This window comes from Triticum dicoccoides, chromosome 5A (genome assembly GCF_002162155.2).
Source record: "Triticum dicoccoides isolate Atlit2015 ecotype Zavitan chromosome 5A, WEW_v2.0, whole genome shotgun sequence".
NCBI classification, from domain to species: Eukaryota; Viridiplantae; Streptophyta; class Magnoliopsida; order Poales; family Poaceae; genus Triticum; species Triticum dicoccoides.
In genome coordinates, this window is record NC_041388.1 from 534448968 (window position 1) to 534455107 (window position 6140).

The window sequence follows — 6140 nt, forward strand, 5'->3', positions numbered from 1 at the left end:
AGGGGCGGCCTTCCTTTTCTTTCCTCCCCCCGCTGGAGGGGGAGAGGCTTCTTCTCCCTCCTCCTCGTTTTCATGGGAAGAGGGCATCTCGGACTCGTCGGATGACGAGTCCGACAGCACCACATTACGGGTACTCTTTCGAGTCCCCGTGGTCTTCTTATTCTTGGCCTTCTTTTCCGGCACCACATAAGGTGCTGGAGCCAGCAGCTTCACTAGTAGAGCTGGGGCTGGGTCTTCGGGCAACGGAGCCGGACAGTTAATTGGTTTGGCTATCGCCCGCCAAGCCTGTCAAAGGTAAGGGAGTTTAGATCCCGCATAGAGTCAAACTATGAAAAAAGCTTAACATCCTGTAAAAGGTGTAGATGGCATACCTTGCTAGCGTGACGCTGCGAGCTGTATCCGCGGTCCTCGGAGGCGGATGCGGGAGCCTCGGCGCCCTTGAATAGCATCTTCCAGGCATCCTCGTACGTTGTGTCGAAGCGCCTGCTGAGGGTTTGATGCTGCGCCGGGTCGAACTCCCACAGATTGAAATCCCGTTGTTGGCACGGGAGGATCCGGCGGACGAGCATAACCTAGATTATATTAACTAGCCGGACTGGCTTGTCCACCAGGGACTGGATGCATGTTTGCAATCCGGTCACCTCTTTTTCATCACCCCATGACAGGCCCGTCTCTTTCCAGGACACAAGCCGCATGGGGGGTCCGAATCGGAACTCGGGGGCCGCGGTCCATTTCGGATCGCATGGCTCGGTGATGTAAAACCACCCGGATTGCCATCCCTTTAGGGTCTCCACGAAAGAGCCCTCGAACCATAGGGCGTTGGCCATCTTGCCCGCCATGTCGCCTCCGCACTCCGCCTGGCTGCCGCTCACCACCTTGGGCTTGACGTTGAAAGTCTTGAGCCAGAGGCCGAAATGGGGGCGGACGCGGAGAAAAGCCTCGCACACGATGATAAACGCTGAGATATTGAGGATGAAGTTCGGAGCCATATCGTGGAAATCTAGGCCGTAGTAGAACATGAGCCCTCGGACAAATGGGTAGAGTGGAAAACCCAGTCCGCGGAGGAAGTGGAGGAGAAATACCACCCTCTCATGGGGCCTTGGGGTGGGGATAAGCTGCCCCTCCTCGGGAAGCCGGTGCGCGATGTCCTTGGACAGATACCCGGCCTTCCTTAGCTTCTTGATTTTACCCTCCATAACGGAGGAGACCATTCATTTGCCTCCCGCTCCGGACATTGCTGGAGAAGGTTGAGGTGGGAAGTGCGGGCTTGGGCGCTAGAGCTCGGGTGCGCGAGAGATGGGTAGGCAAGGGAGGAAGAAGGCGTAGGTAAAAAGGGTGGATCCTTATCCCCTTATATAGGCAGATGCGGTTATGCATCCCCACCTGCCTAATAAAACTCGCTTGCCTCCCGAGCGCCTTGATAAATGGCGCGGTTGGGTTACCCACGTCCGTATTGATGAGAATCCCATAAAAAAGGTACACGATCTCTGCTTTGACAAGACGTGCCAAGGAAACCGCCTCGCAAAACATGCTGAGGTGGAAAAGTAAAAACGATTCGAGTAAAGGGCTTGGCTGTAGTGTGATGGCGCACTGCAGAATACATCAGCAGATTTGATTTGTGTTAATATTATTCTCTCTATGGCAATGTGTGGAAACTTATTTTGCAGAGCCGTACACTACTCTTGGTGTTTACAATCTTCTATGAAGGACTAGGAGGAGGAACCCGCCTTGCAATGCCGAAGACAATTTGCGCGCCGGACTCGTCGTCATTGAAGCCTGGTTCAGGGGCTACTGAGGGAGTCCTGGATTAGGGGTAGTTCAGGTAGCCGGACTATACCTTCAGCCGGACTCCTGGACTATGAAGATACAAGATTGAAGACTTCGTCCCGTGTCCGGATGGGACTTTCCTTGGCGTGGAAGGCAAGCTTGGCGATGCGATATTCAAGATCTCCTACCATTGTAACCGACTCTATATAAGATTGACTCAATATAAGAATACATCAGCAGATTTGATTTGTGTTAATATTATTCTCTCTATGGCAATATGTGGAAACTTATTTTGCAGAGCCGGACACTACTCTTGGTGTTTACAATCTTCTATGAAGGACTGGGAGGAGGAACCCGCCTTGCAATGCCGAAGATAATTTGCGCGCCGGACTCGTCGTCATTGAAGCCTGGTTCAGGGGCTACTGAGGGAGTCCTGGATTAGGGGTAGTTCGGGTAGCCGGACTATACCTTCAGCCGGACTCCTGGACTATGAAGATACAAGATTGAAGACTTCGTCCCGTGTCCGGATGGGACTTTCCTTGGCGTGGAAGGCAAGCTTGGCGATGCGATATTCAAGATCTCCTACCATTGTAACCGACTCTATATAACCCTAACCCTATCCGATGTCTATATAAACTGGAGGGTTGTAGTCCGTAGGACAGAATCAACTCCATACACAACAATCATACCATAGGCTAGCTTCTAGGGTTTAGCCTCCTTGATCTCGTGGTAGATCTACTCTTGTACTACCCATATCATCAATATTAATCAAGCAGGATTAGGGTATTACCTCCATCGAGAGGGCCCGAACTTGGGTAAAACAAAGTGTCCCCTGTCTCCTGTTACCATCCGGCCTAGACGCACAGTTCGGGACCCCCTACCCGAGATCCGCCGGTTTTGACACTGACATTGGTGCTTTCATTGAGAGTTCCTCTGTGTCGTCGCCTTTAGGCCCGATGGCTCCTTCGATCTTCAACAACGATGCGGTCCAGGGTGAGACTTTTCTCCCCGGACAGATCCTCGTCTTCGGTGGCTTCGCAGTGCGGGCCAACTCGCTTGGCCACCTTGAGCAGATCGAAAGCTACGCCCCTGGCCATCAGGTCAGGTTTGGAAGCCTAAACTACACGGCTGACATCCGCGGGGACTTGATCTTAGACGGATTCGAGCCACAGCCAAGTGTGCCGCACTGTCTCGATGGGCATGATATAGCTCTGCCGCCGAGCAGCGCCTTGGAGGCCGCACACGCATCGGTTTCGACCATTGATTCGGAACCTACTGCGCCGATCGAGGATCAGCGGTTCAACGCTGCCTCAGGGGCTGCGATCTCAGAGGCGATCGAGCCGAACTCCAGCCCCGCACTCCGCGTGGCCCGTGACTCCGAAGAGCCGGATTCCTCTCCGAACTCCAAGCCCCCCGCACCCCTGCCAAACGAATCCGATTGGGCGCCGGTAATGGAGTTCACCGCCGCGAACATCTTTCAACATTCGCCTTTTGGTGACATCTTGAATTCTCTTAAGTCTCTCTCTTTATCAGGAGAGCCCTGGCCGAACTACGGTCAGCAAGGGTGGGATATGGACGGCGAGGAAATTCAAAACCCACCCACCACCCACTTTGTAGCCACTGTCGACGATTTAACCGACATACTTGACTTCGGCTCCGAAGACATCGACGGCATGGACGACGATATAGGAGACGAACAGGAACCAGCACCTGTAGGGCGCTGGAGCGCCACCTCGTCATATGACATATACATGGTGGATACCCCAAAAGACGGAGATGGCGAGGGAACAATGGGGGATGACGCCTCCAAGAAACAGCCAAAGCGCCAGCGTCAGCGGCGCCGCTCTAAATCCCGCCAAAGCAAAAACGGTGATTCCGGCATGGGAGATAATACTACCCCGGATAGCGCCGAAGAACACCCACCCCAGCAAGATTCGGCACAGGAAGATGGAGAAGCCAGCCCTCATGAGAGAGCGACAGACTGAGAGGTCGAGGATGATAACTATACGCCTCCCTCCGAAGACGAGGCAAGCCTCGATGACGACGAATTCTTCATACCATCAGACCCCGCTGAACAAGAGCGTTTTAGATGCAGGCTTTAAGCCACGGCAAGCAGCCTCAAGAAAAAGCAGCAACAGCTTAAAGCTGCCCAAGATTTGCTAGCTGACAGATGGACTGAAGTCCTTGCGGCCGAAGAGTATGAACTCGAACGCCCCTCCAAGAGTTACCCAAAGCGCAGGCTGCTACCCCGATCAGAGGAGGAATCACCTACATCACCAGCACATGACATGGCAGACCGGCCACCTCGTGGCCGCGACAGAGAGGCCTCTCAGCCCTCCACCCAAGCCATGCCCCGACGCCGCACAAGATGATGATGGCCATATCATATCACTTATATTGATTGCATGTGATGTTTATCCTTTATGCATCTTATTTTGCTTAGTTTGGTGGTAGCATTATAAGATGATCTCTCACTAAATTTCAAGGTATAAGTGTTCTCCCTGAGTATGCACCGTTGCTATAGTTCGTCGTGCCGAGACACCACGTGATGATCGGGTGTGATAAGCTCTACGTTCACATACAACAGGTGCAAGCCAGTTTTGCACATGTGGAATACTCGGGTTAAACTTGACAAGCCTAGCATATGCAGATATGGCCTCGGAACACTGGAGACCAAAAGGTCGAGCGTGAATCATATAGTAGATATGAGCAACATAGTGATGTTCACCATTGAAAACTACTCCATCTCACGTGATGATCGGACATGGTTTAGTTGATGTGGACCACGTGATCACTTAGATGATTAGAGGGATGTCCATCTAAGTGGGAGTTCTGAAGTAATTTGATTAATTGAACTTTAATTTATCATGAACTTAGTACCTGATAGTATTTTGCATGTCTAGTTGTTGTAGATAGATGGCCCGTGTTGTTGTTCCGTTGAATTTTAATGCGTTCCTAGAGAAAGCTGAGTTGAAGTATGATGGTAGCAACTACACGGACTGGGTCCGTAACTTGAGGATTATCCTCATTACTGCATAGAAGAATTACGTCCTGGAAGCACCACTAGGTAACAAACCCGCTGCAGGAGCAACGCTAGATGTTATGAACACCTGGCAGAGCAAAGCTGATGACTACTCGATAGTTCAGTGTGCCATGCTTTACGGCTTAGAACCGGGACTTCAACAACGTTTTGAACGTCATGGAGCATATGAGATGTTCCAGGAGTTGAAGTTAATATTTCAAGCAAATGCCCGAATTGAGAGATATGAAGTCTCCAATAAGTTCTGCAGCTGCAAGATGGAGGAGAATAGTTCTGTCAGTGAACATATACTCAGAATGTCTGGTACCACAACCACTTGACTCAACTGGGAGCTAATCTTCCTGATGATAGTGTCATTGACAGAGTTCTTCAATCACTGCCACCAAGCTACAAGAGCTTCATGATGAACTATAATATGCAAGGGATGGATAAGGCAATTCTTGAGCTCTTCGCAATGCTAAAGGTTGCGGAGGTAGAAATCAAGAAGGTGCATCAAGTGTTGATGGTCAACAAGACCACCAGTTTCAAGAAAAATGGTAAAGGGAAGAAGGGTAACTTCAAGAAGAATAGCAAGCCAGTTGCTGCTCAAGTGAAGAAACCCAAGTCTGGACCTAAGCCTGAGACTGAGTGCTTCTACTGCAAAGGAACTGGTCATTGGAAGAGAAACTGCCCCAAGTATTTGGCGGAGAAGAAGGATGGCAAAGTGAAAGGTATATTTTATATACATGTTATTGATGCGTACCTTACTAATGCTTGCAGTAGTGCCTGGGTATTTGACACTGGTTCAGTTGCTAACATTTGCAACTCGAAACAGGGGCTACGGATTAAGCGAAGATTAGCTAAGGACGAGGTGACGATGCGCGTGGGAAATGGTTCCAAAGTCGATGTGATCGCCGTCGGCACGCTACCTCTACATCTACCTTTAGGATTAGTATTAGACCTAAATAATTGTTATTTGGTGCCAGTGTTGAGCATGAACATTATATCTGTATCTTGTTTGATGCGAGGCGGTTATTCATTTAAATCGGAGAATAATGGTTGTTCTATTTATATGAGTAATATCTTTTATGGTCATGCACCCTTGATGAGTGGTCTATTTTTACTAAATCTTGATAGTAGTGATACACATGTTCATAGTATTGAAGCCAAAAGATGCAGAGTTGATAATGATAGTGCAACTTATTTGTGGCACTGCCGTTTAGGTCATATTAGTGTAAAGCGCATGAAGAAACTCCATTTCGATGGACTTCTAGAATCACTTGATTATGAATCACTTGGTACTTGCGAACCATGCCTCATGGGCAAGATGACAAAAACTCCGTTCTCCGGAACA